Source organism: Bufo bufo, chromosome 1 (genome assembly GCF_905171765.1).
Source record: "Bufo bufo chromosome 1, aBufBuf1.1, whole genome shotgun sequence".
Taxonomy (NCBI): Eukaryota; Metazoa; Chordata; class Amphibia; order Anura; family Bufonidae; genus Bufo; species Bufo bufo.
Genome location: NC_053389.1, coordinates 261391237 through 261412569, shown reverse-complemented (window position 1 = coordinate 261412569; position 21333 = coordinate 261391237). Strand labels below are relative to the sequence as shown.

The window sequence follows — 21333 nt, the reverse complement described above, 5'->3', positions numbered from 1 at the left end:
AGGGCTCTTGGCAAGGCAGGTATTATCCTCCCAGCATGTGTGGCTGGGCTGGATTGCAGCCAGGTGAGGTCAAATACTGGACCGGAGTTTAAGCGCCGCTCCGGGTTTTGGTAGCATCTGGCTGTCCTTAAATAGGCAGCTGGGCTCAGCAGAGAGGTCTCTGTTTTTGGGATCTGAGGCTTTGTGCCGTGCTGGAGGGCTGAGAGCCGCACGCTGGGGAAACAGGCCCCCTAAAGCCTGCTGTGGATTACTGGAGCCAGAACTGCCAGCAATGTGACTTGTGTTATATGAACTTTCCATTGTGTGTGAATGAACACCAAGACTGCAAAGTTATGTCCTGTTTTGAGCAATTGCCTTAAGTGTGAATAAACACTGACGTTTAAGTTAAGAACTTGTATTTTGCCTTTGTACTGCGGCTGTGCCAGCTTACCTTATCTACCAGAGCGAAACCCCACAGTATGTATGTACAAAGTGACTCCACCAGCAGAATAATGAATACAGCTCTGGAGTATAATGCAGGATGTAATTCAGGATTAGTACAGAATAAGTAATGTATGTATACAGTGACACCAGCAGCAGCATAGTGAGTTTTGCTCTGGAGTATAATACGGGATGTAACTCAGGATCAGTACAGGATGAGTAATGTACTGTATGTTCATAGTGAAATCACCAGCAGAATAATGAGTGCAGCTCTGAAGTATAACACAGGATGTAACTCAGGATCAGCACAAGATAAGTAACCTAATATATTTTCAAAGTGTCTCAACTTTAATGAAGATTAATTCTATATGTAAACTCATATGCATTATATATAATTTCCCCTTACTAACAGCCATTGAGCGGCTTCTTAGATGTTATAGAACCTCAAGTACTTGCATGACTGACCGGTTTAACTTATATCATATAGAATAAAATATATTACATATGGTATCAATTATTCTTAGTCAGAAATGTCATTTTTTACAAGTAAGAAATAGCTTTTAAAATAAAAAATGGCATTCTGTATGTGACATATGTTTTAAAATCTATATGGCCATTAGGGTGCGCCCTTTAGCACACAAATTAGAAAGCATTGATTGTGTCTGTTGAGGAAATCTTACAGTAATTGTGTTTAAAGTTGTGAAAACGTGTAAAAAAAAATGGGAAAAGGCTTCCTCGCGGGCAGGTTCATCACTGCCACCTGCCACAAAGTCTGAAAACTTATGGAGATTATTTTAGGCAAAGATTGTTCCTTCTAAAATGAAAGCTAAAATGGGCAATTTGTCATCAAAGCTACAGAATGTAGTATTCAGCTGAAGGAAACCTTCCAGAATTCTAGAGGTCGAATGCATGGTACTCGTCATGGTACTAGTCTATAAATGGTAGAAAAGCAGCTGGATTTTGTTTAGTGGTAGACAAATCTCTATTTGTTTGATGTCTGACTTGTTCTATAATATCAATTGATCTATCAATCTATCTATTATCTATATATCTGTCCATCTATCATCTCATATTTTTATTCTAGCATTCTCCTATGTTCTAGTATCTATCTATCTATCTATCTATCTATCTATCTATCTATCTATACATTAGGTATCATCCTCATCATTGGAAGCAAAACCCAAACTAACATGTAATTCACTTTCATATATTGAATGTGATTTAACACTTCCTTAGCACAGACATATTAATCTATTCCACAATTGATTGCTAGCTCTGCTGTACAGGAAATGAGGCACTATCAGATTTTACTACATCTTTGAATATGACTACTTCTATAGACAGTGTGCAGGAATTCCATATTACATACACCCTGTGCCCCACCACCTGTTGTGTACTACTTCATACTGTAGATTGAACATTTCTTGCTGGATAACAAAAGAAGGCTTCTTTGAGTGATACAGTAGGTCATATTTGCACATATCCAAAAGGTGTCTACAGTATGGAAACTTTCACTGTACATAGCCAGAACCTATGTGTATATGTTCAGCCACACCTAAGGAAAGACCTACAAGACAGGATGAATCAGGGCTGGCACCTGTACCCACAGCTAGATTTTCCTTCACCAGGGGCAAAGATTTAGTTGGCTGCTCTAGCCTGTATCTGTATACCTCGGTCAATGCAAGGTGGCTTGTTGGCACCCTGTACCACACAGCACCCTATGCACATGCCATGCCAGTCCCCCCTCCCCCCAGCTACACCCATGCCTGTATATATTTGAGAAACATGTGCAGCATACACTGTATCTATTGCAAGCACAATATAATTACTATTCGTCTCTCATCATTAAATCCTTTATGGTGCTGAAGTATCAGAATCTGTAACACGCAGCCTAAAATAATACGTTTTGGAGAACAAATATTGACTGAAACATCTACAAACAAAAGAAGAGAAGACCCTTGAGGGCTACAGTTCACACATGTGTACTGGTAAACTCCATATCAGCTGTACTCCAAGTTACAAATAAGATGCACAGCAGGCTAGAGGTGACCATAGAAGATACTCAGCAGGTTCTGAGTGACCATGGTGATGTCTAGATGGGTGGAGGTGACCACAGTAGCATACTGTTGATCATAGAACATACCAAGCAGGATATAAGTGACCATAAAAGGTGCACAGCAGGATAAAGGTGGCCATGGAAAGTGTGCCTCAGAGAATAGGTGACCATGAAACTATAGCAAGAACTTACCTTTGAGCTGAGGGGATTTCTCTTCCCAAACCCTGGCTCAATGTTAAAATTCATTCTCACCCAAATCCTATATTCCAAGATGAAAAGGTAACTCATAGCACAGAAGACATAAGGGGTTAAATCCTCATCATAAGAGCTTTAGGGTCTTGGCTAGTGCTGGGGGTGCAATCACTCCACAAAGGGTTTTCGATTGAGCCGGAACCAATGAGAGTAAGACGTAGAAATATCTCCAAGGCGCAATGTTTTTCCAGATCCCTTGTACTTTTCTGGGAAAGTAATGTCTCTCAGGATGAATGTCCCCTCTGTGTTCTCATTGTCTTCCTCTCACTCCCCCCTGAGCTCTGCGAAACAAGCTGTCTGTGCTTCTCTCTGCTCCTCAGCTTTACTGGCTTCCATCCAGGAGCTAAATCTGAGAGGTCAAATGGTGCCTGTGCCTCTGCTCCTCTCCTAGTGACAGCTCTGATGTGAGGGATCTGGGCAATTACTGAGTCTCTTTAGCTTCCAGATTCACTCCCCCCACCCATAAAACACACCCTCATATGCACACTACTCCCCCCTTTTCAGGCAGGGGGTGGAGGGGGAGCATTTCCCACATTTGTTTCATCCTTTCAGGTGTCAAAATGTCTCTGTGCCTTCCTGGGTTCATTAAAAGGTTTGGAATCTCAGGCATTCTTGTGCCCATGTGCATTTTAGGTATGTGTATGCCCTGCAGGGTTCTGTGCCCACATACAAATTATAGGGTTATTATGTGCCACAGCTGGCAGTACATAACCGGGATTGTATTAAGTAAGCACAGAGATGTCTGTAGTTGCATGGGGCTGGAAAATGAAAAATAGGTAGTGGTAATAATACGTAGAAAGATATGGAATGGATGGACATGAGAAAGAAAGAAACAAAAAGAGAGAGAGAAAGAAAGAAAGGAAGATAAAAAGAAAGAGAGAAAATTTAGAAAAAACGACAGAAAGAAAAAAGATACAGTGCATAGATGCATTGATATAGATGATAGATATGAGCTATGTATTAGATAGATAGATAGATAGATAGATAGATAGGCAGATAGATATGAGATAGATATGAGATAGATAGATATGAGATAGATAGATATGAGATAGATAGATAAATAGATACTATAACAAAAATAACAGCAGCACTGTCAGTATAGCAGAGTCTGGGTGCAATCCCTCCTGAACCTTAGGTTATAGGACACAGATAATCCAAAAAAGAAGAAAGAGGCAGTACTCCAAAAATGAAAGGGTGGTGGAGTTGCTTTATTCACCCCATGCAACGTTTAAAGCCCAACAAAATAAGGATTTTCTCAAGCAATGTGTTATGTGCCATGGTGGGATATATATACACATGATCACCAATAATGGTAATAATTAATCAATGGTTCCATATATAATTATAAGTACATGATTAAGACATAATGATACTAGGCGCTTTTACTCTCTGTACTGTAATCTTATTTTTAATGAGTAATTTTGCTGCTTTTTCAACTGATATTTGCATGACCTTAGCTTCGTATTGCTGTAACGCACAGTGATTGTTTGGGCTGGCGCGTACACAGTTAGGCCCCATTCAGACAAATGTATGGCCCCTGTGCCCGTGTTTTGTGCAAACAGCAGGTCTGCAATACATGGGCGCCCGCAGTGTGAACTCCGCGCTGTAGTGCAGGTTTGAATGGGTCTGCAATCCGCAACATACAGCAAAAGATAGGACATATCCGAATCATGGACACATTGAAGCTGTTTGTGGTCCGCAGCATGGACACGGAGGCCATACGTTCGTCTTAGTGAGTTGTTGATCAGAGATGTATAAATAATTAATACATACATATGGATTGATTATTAACATTATTAATGATCATTTGTGTATATATATATGTTACACTATGGCACATACCATATTGCTTGAGAAAGGCCTTATTTTGTTGGGCGGAAATGTTGCGTGGCCTGAATAAAGTGGGTCCACCACCCATTCACCTTATTTTTGGAGTGCTGTCTCTTCTTTTTTAGATAGTTAGATATCCACAGCCACCATTAGGGAGAGCCCATTACAGATGGATTTATACATCATTAATTGAACTCCGTATTAAAAAAGCCCTGGCAACCAGATTGCTATCATTTAATTCCTTAAAGCTAGAAACCAAGGGATATGGAGTTCTGTAGCTAAATTCCCCCACCGCCCCCCCCCCCAAAAAAAACAAAAAAAAAACAAAACAAAAAAAACAAAGCTCCCACACTAATAAGAAAAAGAAAACCACAAGACGATAGATACAATTCAAGTGGATTCCAGCCCTTGGAAAAATACATTGCAGGACCCTGCTTGGGACAGAAAGCGCTGTTTTGAAATGCGATACAAGACACATGTTCAGAGCCTGGTTCCTTCCTTGCAGTGAATCACAACCAGGCAGACAGCGCACAGCCCTTTTCCAGACCTTCCTTCTGGACTGATAAATAAGATCTGTCAGATGTAAGGCGAGTTTAACAGCCCAGCTTAATATACAAGGATAGCAATGTGTCACCACGTATAATAGTGAGCAGATAACTAGTCCTGCGTTCTGTGACTTCCTGCAGTGGGATTCCCACCTCTCAGCACAGTGGTGACACTCTCTAGAAAACATAAGGGTTTGAACTGAATGCAGAACACTGAGACTTCCTGGAATAGTAAATGAGCGTGGAAAATTTTAGACACTAAATAAATGTATTTAAAAGTCTAGAAACTGATCTGATAGGAACAAGCGAGCTTCATGTCCAGAACAGTTTGGGTTCCCAAAACAATGGGGGATATTTACAAAAAAGTACAGACTATAGAGACAGACCTTACTGCTATGTGGCCCTTCAGGGTGGGGGCCTGTTCTGCAATAGGGCAATGTCTTATCCCCATTTAACAGAGTGGTGTACAGGGATGTGGTCTCCACAGGTGCCACAATGATATCAATTACAGAATTAATAAGTGTACTGAAGGAAAACGTGCATGAACTAACTTGATTTGCTGTGCATTGAACTGTTAACTCCCAGTGAGGTTCACTGGGCCTTGTTATGTTTGCTGTGTTCTGTCTTACGTACTACTGTACATCGTGGCCGGTTTCACTTGCAGGTAATTTACCTTACAGTTTGCTGCTGGTTATTATGTGATATATGCAAGGGTGTAGATCAAGAGGAAGCGGCTGCTTTGGGCCCAAACTCAGAAGGGGCATATCCAGGAGAAGGACTAAAAGATTTTATTGTCAGGGCCCCCTCCAGTATTATAAAATGACATTATATACAGATACACTGTAGGAAACAAACTGAATGGCTGCCAGGCCTCGTCTTTTCTAGTTACGCCACTGGATATACTAAATGTGTTTTTGCAGGTGGGTTGTGGGGCTGCTCTGGCTCCAGTTACGAGTGTGGACACTGAAGCACCACATGGGCAGAGTGGAGTTACATGGGTTGCTTTAATGAATGGTGTATGTATGAGTGGAGTTGGTTCTGGCCAGAGAGACACACTAGAGCTGTTTATCTTCAGACCCTGTTGGGTGGTGAACCACCACCCTGTCATCTTGACCAGCAGTGACTGCAGTCTTTCTGGGGAGATCTCTTAAAGGGTATCTAAGACTGCAGCAAAAATGCTAACCAGTATACTAGGAGAGAGATAAAGAGAGGGAAGAAACTTAAAAAATAAATAAATAAAAAGTAAATAAAAAAATTAAGAAAAAGTGAGAGAACAGAGTGAAAAATATGGGACATTAGGGTGTCATAGTCAAGTTTTGAGGCCAAATGAAGCATGCTTGATTCAGGTACAATTAATTCGAACCCAAATGTAGGAATAACATCAGTCAGCTGATTCGGACTAATCAAACTTGGATTTAATAATGAGCAATTTGCTCATCTTTACTTGTAACCATCAAGCCTTGTACCTACCATGTCTGTAACCATCAAGTCTTGTGTCCGATTTTTTTTATTTTTTTTTATGTCTACAAAATACAAAAAATACATGGGGGGAGATTTATCAAACTGGTGTAAAGTAGAACTGGCTTAGTTGCCCACAGCAACCAATCAGATTCCACCTTTCATTTTTCACAGATCCTTTGGAAAATGAAAGGTGGAATTTGATTGGTTGCTATGGGCAACTAAGCCAGTTTTACTTTACAACAGTTTGATAACTCTCCCCATAACACTTAATAAAATTATATTTAGAACCCCAGAGGGGTAAAACTTGCGTATATCCTGTAATCACAAAGATTTTTGCAGTATCTCACCCCACTTTCTGCTTTATTATGATAATAGTGAAAAAAACAAATTGTCCCCCATCCAATAAACATTGCTCCTTTTATTGGAGAAAAGTTACATTTAAGTACACTGCCATATGTGAGTCTCTTCACTGTCATTCTCAAGATAGTTCCCATAATAGGGTCCTTATCCTTCTACAATGGAGAATGTGTATTACAATTAAAGGGTATTTCCATCTCTGGCATTGATGGAGTATTCCTAGGACCTTAGTCCTACTCCTATCTCCAGAACCAGACCCACAAAGTGAACAGAGAGCAGTTGCGCATGCGCTGCCACCCTCAGTTCGCCACTATGTAAGTTCCAAAAAGTATGGGTTGGCTCTTTCTCGCAGTCCTATAGAGTGAATGGAGAGGTGGCTGCCCTTGCGTGCTGTACTTTCCATTCACCACTATGGATCATCCGAAAATAGCTGTACATGCCGGTGTGCTCTCCTTCAGTTTGGGGATCCCATTTTCTAGATAGGAGTGGGTACCTTAGGGTCCAAGCAATAGCGATATGACATCAATGTCCCAGATCAGTCAACCCCTTTAAAATATGCTAGTAGTTGGCGAGGAATGGGGGCAATAGTGGGTAATTATATGAATGACTGTCCACACAGTAGCTGCTGAACTACAGGGACAAAGCCTGGTGGGGTTCACTTACAAATATCTTTCTTGGGTGCTGAGAGAGCCTGTCCCTCCTTGTGTATATGATGGAAATCCCACATCTTCCTCTCATTTGTATACATTTTCTCTAATTTTTGGAAAAACTTGGGGGGTGCATAAACAGTTGTTAATTGACATTTGACAATTGAGCACTCACATCAGTTTACCTTTCTGCTCATTTCTTAAAGGGCAATTCCATGACTCTGGCTCTATGATTGGGTGTCAGAGCCAAAACCTGGAAATGCCTGGAGCAAACTGGAAGAACACCATAGCAGCAGGGTTCTGGATAACATCTTCCTGCCTTCAACCCTCATTCCAAGGCAGTTCCGACCTTTTATCTGTGTTTTCCATCAGATTATGGAAAGGTCATCTTAATTACCAAACTAAACAGTCTGATTTTTACTCGACCACAAGTTGTATGGGAAAGCGATCTGAGCAATAACTGGGATTCTGACTATGGTAGTAAAAATATGTCTTGAGTAATTCTAAGCTAAAACATTACTTGTCTTGCCCTAACTGAACTTTACTTCACACGGTCACCATCAGAACTATCTGGACCCAAATGCTAATAGTTAGGTCCCCTGAACTCTGAACTGTTTACAAGTGTGGTCCTCTGACTTTGTAATGAATGATATACAGTGCCTTGTAAAAGTATTCACCCCCTTGACTTTATTTTGTATTTTGTTACATTACAGCCTTAAGTTCAATGTTTTGTTAATCTGAATTTCATGTGATGGATCAGAACACAATAGTCTAAGTTGGTGAAGTGAAATGAGAAAAATACATAAATAAAACTATTGTTTAGAAATAGAAAACAGAAAATTGGCATGTGCGTATGTATTCACCCCCTTTGTTAGGAAGCCCATAAAAAGCTTTGGTGCAACCAATTACCTTCAGAAGTCACATAATTAGTGAAATGATGTCCACCTGTGTGCAATCTAAATGTCACATGATCTGTCATTACATATACACACCTTTTTTGAAAAGCCCCAAAGTCTGCAACACCTAAGCAAGAGGCATCACTAACCAAACACTGCCATGAAGACCAAGGAACTCTCCAAACAAGTAAGGGACAATGTTGTTGAGAAGTACAAGTCAGGGTTAGGTTATAAAAAAATATCCAAATCTTTGATGATCCCCAAGAGCACCATCAAATCTATCATAACCAAATGCAAAGAACATGGCACAACAGAAAACCTGCCAAGAGATGGCCGCCCACCAAAACTCACGGACCGGGCAAGGAGGGCATTAATCCAAGAGGCAGCACAGAGACCTAAGGTAACCCTGGAGGAGCTGCAGAGTTCCACAGCAGAGACTGGAGTATCTGTACATAGGATTACAATAAGCCGTACGCTCCATAGAGTTGGGCTTTATGGCAGAGTGTCCAGAAGAAAGCCATTACTTTCAGCTAAAAACAAAAAGGCACGTTGTGAGTTTGCGAAAGGCATGTAGGAGACTCCCAAAATGTATGGAGGAAGGTGCTCTGGTTTGCTGAGACTAAAATTAAACTTTTCGGCCATCAAACAAAAACGCTATGTCTGGCACAAACCCAACACATCACCCAAAGAACACCATCCCCACATTGAAACATGGTGGTGGCAGCATCATGCTGTGGGGATGTTTTTCAGCAGCCGGGACTGGGAAACTGGTCAGAGTTGAGGGGAAGATGGATGGTGCTAAATACAGGGATATTCTTGAGCAAAACCTATACCACTCTGTGCGTGATTTGAGGCTAGGACGGAGGTTCACCTTCCAGCAGGACAATGACCCCAAACACACTGCTAAAGCAACACTTGAGTGGTTTAAGGGGAAACATGTAAATGTGTTGGAATGGCCTAGTCAAAGCCCAGATCTCAATCCAATAGAAAATCTGTGGTCAGAATTAAAGATTGCTGTTCATAAACGCAAACCATCCAACTTGAATGAGCTGGACCAGTTTTGCAAGGGGAAATGGGCAAAAATCTCAGTGGTAACATGTGGCAAGCTCAAAGAGACTTAACCAAAGCAACTTAGAGCTGTGATTGAAGCAAAAGGTGGCTCTACAAAGTATTGACTTTAGGGGAGTTAGTAGTTATGCACATTGACTTTTTCAGTTATTTTTCCTATCTGTTGTTTCACAATAAAAAAAAAGAAAAGAAAACATATTCAAAACTGTGCACATGTTCTGTAAATTAAATGATGCAAATCCTCAAACAATCCATGTTAATTCCAAGTTGTAAGGCACCAAAATACAAAAAAAGTCAAGGGGGGTGAATACTTTTGCAAAGCACCGTAGTTTTGATGCTACTTACTCCTCATGCATACCCTATATTTAGTGGGCCCATGTGGAGGTGAAACAGAATAATAATTGGGACTTCATGTGGAATCATGGGCATTGTTTTGGAAACTAGGTTTGCCAATCACCATCTGCTAAATACTGTAGGACCTCTTCATTTTTAAGAGAAACTTTGTAGTGCTCATGAATAATAAGTGGATAGCAACCAGTAGGAGACATGAGCCCCTGACTATAGTATCTCCTATACTGTCCTGTTGGCAACTTTGGTACTTCCTTCAACTATCAATGTGCATCGCACTACAGGACTAAAGTTACAATTCTCACCAACCTCAGGGGATTGGATCATCCACATTTTAATGCCCGTGGCATGGATATCTGATTCCAAAGGCTGCTTTGTCATGCATCACCCCCTTTTTTATAAGCAGTGGTAGACCAACAAACCATATGTAAAAGTCTCAATTTATATACAGTACCACAGAGCAAATACAAACAATACCTCCAGCAAGTAAAAGCCGTTTCCATCTTGGAAATGGGTGTTTGGAATTGCTGCAAGGATTCTACATCTCAGGACCCAGAAATTGAATGTCAGCAGGTCTGAGTGAGTACTGCTAGGGAAGTTAACCATAAAAAATACTGTTTGGGGCCATAACTGCCATTGCTGAGCAGTATGCTCACCATTACTGTGCTGCCGCCTCAGTTCTTAAAAGGGCCACATACCATTTATGCTGCCATTGCCCATGACAACATACAATCCGAGTTTGCCACCACTACTTCTAAACTGTGCAACTGAGAGAGTACGGGTACAGATTTGTGTGGAATGCTGTTTTGGATGCTATTTAACATGTTTACCTAAAGTATCTAGATACAGACATGAGTTGGAGAGTAAATGCCTGCAGGAAGCCTTATTATGAACAGACTGTTACCCAAGCAGAGAACCCAAGGGCTCATGCAGAGCAGGCATCAGGTACCCTGCCTCACTAAACCTCTCCGCCATGACTGAACCAATTGTGACACAACCTATGCCAAGTGGTTACGCTGCATCAACAGTGCCTAAAACCACTCATGCACTAGACTAAGAGACTACACACCCCCAGGAAATCCAGCACTTGGCTATAGTCATCGTGACTGCAATTGGAACCCCAAGCCTACTACCATTAGTGTAAAGTTTCAACCCACCATAAAGTAGTATCGCCCTTAAAGGGACACTGACAGGCCCTATAAACATATTTAGTTATTCCTATGCAGTGTCACGAGTTGGAGGTCCCAGGAGAGACCACCGCGTCGTCAAGCAATAAACAAACGGAAATCAGATACAGACACAGAAGAGTTTATTGCACAAACAAAAACCAGGGAAGGCAGCACAGACAAAACATGACCTCTATGTACCATCAGCACAGTGGGAGAAAACCCCCACTGCGCCACTGTCTAGTAATACTCCAGAGGGGCGTGACTAAGCAACTCCTGGTATTCACTAGGGCCCCAGATGGTAGGGTTAGACTTTGCAGCAGGAAGTTGCCAGGGTCCACTCCAGAGCGTGAACTAGACAGTGACAGCAAGAACGAATGGACAACAGGTACCAGAAGGTACCGACGGCACATAGGCAAACATAACATAGACAGGCAAATACAAACAGGGCAACTAATAACACAGGCAGGAGTACATAGCAAGGAAACAGGAGTGACAATGAGCAGAGAAGGACTTGCTCCACCGGTAGTAAACTGCATGGCCTTGCGCATTGCACTCTGCTGCAAAGAAAGGTGCAGCAAGGGCTTGCTGAACAGAGACATGAATACACACAAGGTAACTAAAACATAACTGGCAGAACAGATAACAGAAACACAGGAGAGGACATCAATGATGACGGGAGAGAGGACGTCAATGAACAAGTAGGAAACCAACAGAGCACAGACAGACACGGATCCCATGGGTCAGCAGCATGGGAGAGTGAGTACAAACAGGAGCAGGACAAGACAACACACACCAGGAGAGCTGACACAGAACTGAGGAAACCTCAGCCTTATATACAGGTTCCATGGGTGCAGCAGAGAAGCCACACCCATGGAACAGACAGAGGATTAACTCCTAATAGGAACACAGGGGAGTTAACCCATACAGAACCACAAATGACACACAGAAATGAAACTTCAGCGAGGAGCGCCGAACAAGCAAGGAACGGAAGGTCACAGACAGAGATAGTGGCTGTGACATGCAGTCATAGATCTATTAAAGTGTATTCCAATGATATAAGAGTACCCCCTGTCCGCATTGTAAACCATGTAAAAACAACTTTATATTGATCTGTCAATCACATTTCTTTATGCCCAAGGGGCGTTTTTTCTCCTACCTTCGTGCCCAGCCACGCCTCAACTGTCGCTTCCTAGTGCCGCCCAGCTCATTATTATTCACTGCGCTGGGCGGCTCTTACATTCCCCGATCCTGTCAGTTGCCGCGCATGCCCGATAGATACTTATGGGCATCGGCCTCAATCGGACCATCTGCGCATGCCATGGCACCCTCCCAAGCCTGTAATTGAATCCAGCGCTCTTCTCTCCGGCGCTGGATTCAATTACAGGCTTGGGAGGGTGCCGGCGCATGCGCAGATGGTCCGATTGAGGCCGATGCCCATAAGTATCTATTGGGCATGCGCGCCAACTGACAGGATCGGGGAATGTAAGAGCCGCCCAGCGCAGTGAATAATAATGAGCTGGGCGGCGCTAGGAAGCGACAGTTGAGGCGCGGCTGGGCACGAAGTTAGGAGAAGAAACGCCCCTTGGGCATAAAGAAATGTGAAAAAAAGCCCCTTGGGCATAAAGAAATGTGATTGACAGATCAATATAAAGTTGTTTTTACATGGTTTACAATGCGGACAGGGGGTACTCTTATATCATTGGAATACACTTTAATAGATCTATGACTGCATAGGAATAACTAAATATGTTTATAGGGCCTGTCAGTGTCCCTTTTAAGAGCAGAAAAATCAGGAAGTGGGCAGTAGAAACTCGCAGAACTGAGCAAGTAGAATCTGCTGCATCACAACAGGATTATCTACCATGACTCCTGAGATCAAAAGTTACTGATTCCAAAATGTACCATAAAAAGAGAAACCTGCTACACTGGGGAACTGGTGAGATGTTGCAAACATGAGAGTAGTTTGTGCAAGTCTGGATTGATATCCAGGGATGTTCAACTAATGCTGCGACCCCCTCCCAGTTGACTGCTGAACCAAGTTCACCTGGACTGACACTACCGGATATGTCAACCGCCAAAAGTGACCTACTGAATAGTGACGACTCTGCGGATACTGTACCATGATCTCTGGAGCCACAGCTGAATACGGAGCTCCTTTCCATCAAAGACCAAGGAAATATCCTGTATTGCTGACCGGAGAATCTGACATCTATTACTCGAACAACCATGAAAACACCAAAAACCCTGCCAGAAGGGGTTGTCTTGGCATATATATATTGATTACCTATTATCAGGATAAGTCATCAATATCTGATCATCGGGGTCCGATATTTGCAACCCCGCCGATCAGTTGTTTGAAAAGGAGATGGTGCTCCATGTGAGGGCCACTTCCTGTTCGTTACACTGCACTTTATCTCAGCAGTGCAGTGTAATGACAGGTACTCGCTCCATTTAGTTAAATGGAGAGAGTACTTTTAATTACACTACTCCGCCACTCCACAGTAGATGACGTGTAGTGTAATGACCAGGAAGCGGCGCTCGCATGGAGCACCGCAACCTCTTCAAAGAGATTATTGATGGGGGTACTGAGTGTCAGACCCCCACCGATCAGACATTCATGACCTATCCTGAGGGGGAGGCACTGTGGGTGAATTTACTGCTGGAGAGCACTGGGGGAGGCATCACTTTGAGGCACTCAGGGTGACATTACTATTGGGGGGTGCTGGGGGACTTTACTGGCATCACTATAGGGGGCATTACTGGCGGCACTTTGGGGGAATTTTTAAAACTGGGGCACTATAGGGGGCATTACTGGAGTCAGCGAGGAGTTTTAATACTCGGAACTATGGTGAGATTTTTTTGTACTGGGAGCATTATTAATGAGGACACAATATGGAGGCAATATCACTGATGAATGCACTATAGGGGACATTATTAATATTGGAGTAATATTGGGAATTTTTACTGAGGGTACAATAGGGGGTATTATTGCTGGAGGCACTGTAGGGGCATTTATGGGACATTATTTCTAGGGGCACTACACAGGCACAGCTGAATACGGAATATTGGGCAGACTGGATGGGCCAAATGGTTCTTATCTGCCGACACATTCTATGTTTCTATGTTTCTATTACTGGGAGCCCAATTGGGGGGTATTATTATTATTACTGGGGGAATTTTAGGGGACATTATATTTGCTGAAGGCACTATAGGGGCATTATTACTACTGGGGGCACTATATAGGCATTATTATTAATGGAGGCATTTTAGGGGGCATTATTACTACTGGGGGCACTATATTAAGCAGTATAGTATTTGGGAGAATTGGGGAGCAAAATTTAAACAATACTAGGGGTCGCAGCAGGATAACAGGATAACATATCAGGATGGAGGGTTTGCGTTGAGAAGGTGGGGAGGATGATAGAAAAGTGAGAAATCTAACATATCTGTAAAACAAACTCTGCAGACAGAAGATACAGCTGAAAGAATTTGTTGTGGTGGTCTGGGACGAACAGAGAAGATGAGGAAAGAGAACATCTAAATCAGAGGTTACATCATTGAATGTAAGAGTTATGTAGTGCCATATTTTCCTATACGTTTGGTAGAACTGGCTTGCTGCTCTGACCCGCGTTTCCTGGGGTGGCTACCATAGACTGGCAGCTTCTGAGGAGGTATATTGTGCTACTGGGGCAGTATATTGTGCTGCATTGTTGGGGAAGTATATTGTACTGCACTGTGGTATTTGGTTCTTCTGGACCAGTATATTATGCTGTGCCTTGGTATTTGGTTTGATTGCAAAATATGCTGCCTATTTATGGTATTGTTGGCCCTATCTATGTGTTAGCCCCAGCTTCTTGAGTTGACTCTGCCTACTTGTGTTGGCCCCACCTTCTGTCAATTTAGACCCACCTACAACTGTAGGTCACTTTAAATGCCCACCTCAGACAGCCGCTTCTCCATCTACCACTACCCTCATCCTGGCCCTGATAGAGTATTCAGACTTGTTGCCTAGGGCAGCACCAGCTATAAATACAGCCCTGCTTTGCAGATAGACTGAAACTAAACCCTGTACAACAAAAACTGTTGAAAAATATAAATAAGATGCAAGCATAAAATATTGTCCCCGAAGTTGTTCATATCCTTTTAGTAAAAGAATGGGATATTTCATCAATGGATTCTCATACGCTAATATATTACTACAGTGGCTCAACCTTCCTAAGTTTCTGGAGTAAGATGCACTGTCCTCGGCGCACCCACTGACGAATAAATATCTGAAGTATTATAAGTTATTTTGATGACAAGCACTCAGTCCTCTGGTGTGGTATGGAACAATAGTCTATAATATTTAGATCAATGTAACATTTTATTTAATAAAATAATAATAAAATAACAAATAATCTGTATATTTTAATGCAATTACACTTCCCTAGCTAAATTTAATATCAAAGATTGCCATTGATCATCAATCATGATTCTTTAATGGCAATCTTTGATATTCATTTAGATATTTCATCAATGGTGGACAGAAATCCCCTCCTTACTCTTCCAGTAGAGGTTCTTCAGGAGCTGAGGTGTTTTATTCAGAATATGCATTCTTACAATAAATCCTGAATATTAGGAGATCCTGGAGTCTCTGGATGCTCTCAGTCCACAGTCTCGAGCTTTTATAAGGCTCCGTAAACATTCTTATAATTTACATTATTCTTGGAAAACACTTGGATTTACAATACATACTGTATGATTCTCAGGAAATTCTTCATCCATAAATTTCCATATAATCTCATTCAGTGCAGAAGTTTCCGGTATCTTAAGTGTTAACTCTCCCCTTCAATGACGGCTCCTTGGAAACAATAAGATGAGGCAGTTGACACCATTATCTGTTCTAGTAACAACCCAATCAGTATGATTCTCTGATGCCAAGAAAAAAATTGTTATATCTGTGCCTGTTATTTTTAGCTCAGACCTCATGACAGTCATTGATAACGGATTGGATTCCACAAGCAGGAGGTCATGGCTTATAAATAGCACCATGGATTTAGATGGTGTCTGGATGCTGAGACTCTCATTGATGAATCCTCAACGCGTTACTTGAATTACATATAACTGACAATTGATTAGAATTGCGTATAGAATATACCACTCTTGTGTTCATGTGGATGTGAACTGTTTATATATTCCAAAATCACAGAAGGATAAAAAGCCTCATTCGTACATACTATGTCCTTATAGGATCCCATTTGTCAGGTACATTATATGAAGTCAGTAAAGCTATTTACCCCAAAGAAGTCAATGGAGCAGGTCAGAAAAAGCAGACACCATATATATGGATCCGTATTTTTAGAACAGTTTTTGTATCTGCAATAAGGTGGGAAATCCTCATTAAAACACAGCTATAATGAGAAAAATGGATGTACTGTACATATGAATGCATGTGTTTAGAGGGGGCCCTAATTTGGATGGTGGTCTGTGCATGAATGTTAATTGACCTCACCCCCATATGGTCTACCATATACAGTAGTACCCAAATAATACATGATCCATTGAACACATAACATTGCCATACACAGATAGACAGTTTCTTTAATAACATCGCTTAATTAATAAATTAGGGATTGCAACTGCATCCTATACAGCAGCAATACTAAGCACCAATTGTGGGGTCAGTCAGGGGAACAAAACCTGGGTGCCCAGGCCATAAGATCAATGGCGCTCCCTTTTTTAGTGACAAATGATAACCCATATGCAACTGTACTGTTGTAAGGCTTGTTTCACATGTGTTTTAGGTTGGCCAGAACAGCCTGCCGGATCCATCACTGTCAGGCGCAACCGTGTGCTGCCGAAATTCCGTCTGGCCCTGTCTTGAAACATATGGATTCATGATGGTTCTAGCAAGCCATCATATTGGTAGTAGGGTTCAGAGGAGAGCAGTAACAGACAGCTGGTAGGGGAGCTGGCAGGGTAGAAGCAATGATAGGCCTGGCTCTGGCTGGCTTGCTAGGCCTAGAAGCATCAGAGCATTGTGTAGGGCGCAGGGCAGGGGAGAAGCGGTGAAAGGATGGCTCTGCTGGTCTGTTAGTGAGAGAGCTGCTAAATTTTTCTTCTGATAATGAGAGGTGAGTGGTGCCTGTGGCGACACATCGCCCAGGGCAGTATCAGAGCATTTTTGCGCCCCCCACTGGCTTACATGAGGTGGCGCCCTAGGCCACCACCTTGCCTACCCTGCCTCATCCCATCATGGCGTGTACCTGGGCATTTGCTCCTCCAATCCTCTAGTTAGCACCCAGCACCTATGAAGTGCCTTTTGCACTGTGGCATTAGAAGAATTTGATATCTCTGACTTTTTAGTCTAACCAGACTGTCTATTACTCTGTAATTCATCTAGCACCGTTCTATGGAAACAGTAGGTTTAAAGAGCACACCAAATGCTTGAAATAACTTCTTTATTAACTTCAACTTTTCTTCATATTGTAAGGGATCGCCTCTTATTCGGGGGTCATTCTTACAATGATCTTCATCAACCACAGGGTTAGGGGCCAAATATTGCTTTTATTTGGCACCTCAGCAAAACCAAAACAATACAAATAAAACACCTGCCCGGCTGGGCTCTAACTAAACATGCGGACTCCCTACCTCAATGAAAGCCCCGTTCACACACGGGAAGAACATGCGGCTTTTCCCAGCCTAACAATCCAGCACTTCCAGGCTGTAACAAAGTCCAGTACCTTTTGGGGGATTTTGGCCCAGAAGTCCTCCTGACTCTGGCCTAGCGACCGTCGATTCCAAGACCTCGCGGAGTCCCCCAAAGTTCAGGCTAACACCTAGCCTCATGGCCCCTCAGCCAGCTCGGCTGAGCCCACTTGTACAGAGCCTTCCCAGGCCTCTGCTGCACACAGACTCTTCCTCCTCCTAACAGTCTGGACTGGGCTCTTATCCCAGACTGATTGTTCCACCTGGTGCGGCCTCTGACCTGCTGATTAACAGCGAAGAAATGGAAACTCCTGCCATATCTCTCCCCTAGCATCCGTGAGGCCTGTCACTGCCTCACATATCCCCACCCTTTGTTCAAGCCCATAGGGGTGAACACTAGCACCAAACCCAGATGCTTGTGAGAGGGCATCTACCTGGCCTACAGTCTTCCCTTTATTCTGCCAGACCCAGGACAATAGCGCTTGGTTTGTCACAAACACGAGTTTATTATGGAGTAGATCATATCTCATTAGCAGGTACTCTTTCACCAGCGAGGATGTTACGCCTTCGCACCCGTGGCCTCTCTCTTTTCTTTCTTTTTCTCTCCACATTTGGCCTTCGGCCTCTGGAACTTCTCTCAGAAGATGTTTTTATATGATCGGCAAGCTCTCTTTTTTGATTCTCGGGCTTCTGTACATGCTCCTCATGTCCTTTCTTGGACTTCTGCAACTCTTGACTGGTTCCAGTTCATGGTTGTGTCTCGACCCTTTCTCCTTCAGCAGAGCAGGCTTGTCCCCGCACGCTTTTTTAAAGTGCCTCCGATGCACATCTTCCATCTTCCCAGCTGTGGTTTCCCCCACTTTGGTAGCAGTTTCAGAGACCTCTGGTTCTTTAGTGGCTTTTTCCACATCAGTAGCCACTCCTTCGGTCTCTGCAGCACCTGAGGACTTCACGTCCCCTAACACCTCGGCCTTAACTTCTTCAGCCTTTGTTTCCTTTGACAGAGGCTCACCCAGGACACTGTTCTCCTTTTGGGAGGAATTCGGGAGAGCCAGCCCACAGTAGTAGACAGGATCTGCATACTGGTCGTCCATCTCCTCATATTTCTTCCCCAGCAGGCTGCTGGCTACTTGGAAGGCCTTGTAGGCAGAGGGGACGTCTATTGCGACCTGGTCCTGGTTACACACTGTCATGAGACTCTTGGCCTCTGCATCCACATCAGCCCCATCAACGGGTTCAGCAGAAAGACCTTCCACCTTCTCTGCCTCGGGCGGTACTACAGCGCCACCATCTCCAGACCGCCTCCTAACAGTCTCTGGCTTAGACCTCTTGACATCCTTCAGAGGACTCTCGTCTTCAGGTTTCTCATTCTCCACCTGCTGCTCGAGAGCACGCTTAGACTTCTCCAACTCATAGACGTTCTTCCCGACGTCATCTTTTGAGCTCATGAGATCTTCCATCTCTGCTCTGAGTTGCCTGTTCAGCCTCTCAAATTCATCTCGCTCCTCAAGTACTTCTTCAAGAGCTCTGGCCAAGGAGAGGGCTTTGGTCGCCTTCTCTCGAGCATCAGTCTCCGCTTGGTCATGTTCTTTGGCATATCTGGCCGAGGTAGTTTTCTCTTCAGCCAGGAGCTTGTCCAACATCTTCTGTTTCTTCTCCAATTTAGACAAAATTTGTTTCTGGTGGTCCAGGTCTACCATCCGATCATGCAACTGTTGATCAAGTTGAGCCATCCTGGCTTCCAAATGTCTTTTCTCCTCCAAGAGAGCAGATTTTTCTGAGGCGCTGTTTAGAATCTCATCAGCCAGCACATCTCTTTCCTGCTCTGCATGAAGTCTGGATCGCTCAGAAGCTGCAAGTTCCTCTTGAAGTTGGAGAATTTCCGCTTCTATTAGTGACTCTAGTTCCTTCAGTTCATTCATCTCTTTCTGTTACTTTTTTGGCTCTATACACTACCACAATGGATTTTGAAATAAAACTAAGAAGATGTGCTTTAACTGCAGACTGTCAGCTTTAATTTGAGGGTATTTACATCCAAATCAGGTGAACGGTGTAGGAATTACAACAGTTTGCATATGTGCCTCCCACTTGTTAAGGGACCAAAAGTAATGGGACAATTGGCTTCTCAGCTGTTCCATGGTCAGGTGTGTGTTTATTCCCTCATTATCCCAATTACAATGAGCAGATAAAAGGTCCAGAGTTCATTTCAAGTGTGTTATTTGCATTTGGAATCTGTTGCGGTCAACTCTCAAGATGAGATACAAAGAGCTGTCACTATCAGTGAAGCAAGCCCTCATTAGGCTGAAAAAACTAAACAAACCCATCAGAGAGATAGCAAAAACATTAGGCATGGCCAAAACAACTGTTTGGAACATTCTTAAAAAGAAGGAACGCACCGGTGAGCTCAGCAACACCAAAAACCCGGAAGACAATGGAAAACTACTGTGGTGAATGACCGAAGAATTATTTCCCTGGTGAAGAAAACACCCTTCACAACAGTTGGCCAGATCAAGAACACTCTCCAGGAGGTAGGTGTATTTGTGTCAAAGTCAACAATCAAGAGAAGACTTCACCAGAGTGAATACAGAGGGTTCACCACAAGATGTAAACCATTGGTGAGCCTCAAAAACAGAAAGGCCACATTAGAGTTTGCCAAACGACATCTAAAAAAGCCTTCACAGTTCTGGAACAACATCCTATGGACAGATGAGACCAAGATCAACTTGTACCAGAGTGATGGGAAGAGACGAGTATGGAGAAGGAAAGAAACTGCTCATGATCCTAAGCATACCACCTCATCAGTGAAGCATGGTGGTGGTAGTGTCATGGCGTCAGCATGTATGGCTGCCAATGGCACTGGTTCTCTTGTATTTAGTGATGATGTGACTGCTGACAAAAGCAGCAGAATAAATTCTGAAGTGTTTCGGGCAATATTATCTGCTCATATTCAGCCAAATGCTTCAGAACTCATTGGACGGGGCTTCACAGTGCAGATGGACAATAACCCAAAGCATACTGCAAAAGCAACAAAAGAGTTTTTTAAGGGAAAGAAGTGGAATGTTATGCAATGGCCAAGTCAATCACCTGACCTGAATCCAATTGAGCATGCATTTCACTTACTGAAGACAAAACAGAAGGGAAAATGCCCCAAGAACAAGCAGGAACTGAAGACAGTTGCAGTAGAGGCCTGGCAGAGCATCACCAGGGATGAAATCCAGTGTCTGGTGATGTCTATGCGTTCCAGACTTCAGGCCGTAATTGACTGCAAAGGATTTGCAACCAAGTATTAAAAAGTGAAAGTTTGATTTTTTTTATTATGTCCCATTACTTTTGGTCCCTTAACAAGTGGGAGGCACAGAAGCAAACTGTTGTAATTCCTACACCGTTCACCTTATTTGGATGTAAATCTGACAGTCTGCAGTTAAAGCACATCTTCGTTTCATTTCAAATCCATTGTGGTGCTGTATAGAGCCAAAAATGTTAGAATTGTGTCGATGTCCCAATATTTATGCACCTGACTGTATATCTGAGGTCTAACTAATAGTTCACTTGCTGAATTTGGTCACAATTTGCAGTATGCAGTTAGCAGTAACTATT

At 42.9% G+C, this 21333-nt stretch overlaps 1 protein-coding gene across 3 annotated transcripts in view; it reads right to left on the bottom strand.

The window, feature by feature from the left end:
• The window catches only part of SHISAL1 (shisa like 1), a 302538-nt gene extending 288746 nt beyond the window's left edge, over positions 1–13792 (bottom strand). For all 3 annotated transcript variants that reach the window (XM_040439158.1, XM_040439157.1, XM_040439159.1), the window contains exons 1-3: positions 13781–13792; positions 11872–11877; positions 2669–3110 (exon numbers count right to left, since the gene is read on the bottom strand). The gene's annotated coding sequence lies outside the window, so the exon portion shown is untranslated. The remainder of the gene's footprint in view (positions 1–2668; positions 3111–11871; positions 11878–13780) is intronic.
• Positions 13793–21333: the final 7541 nt, after the last annotated feature.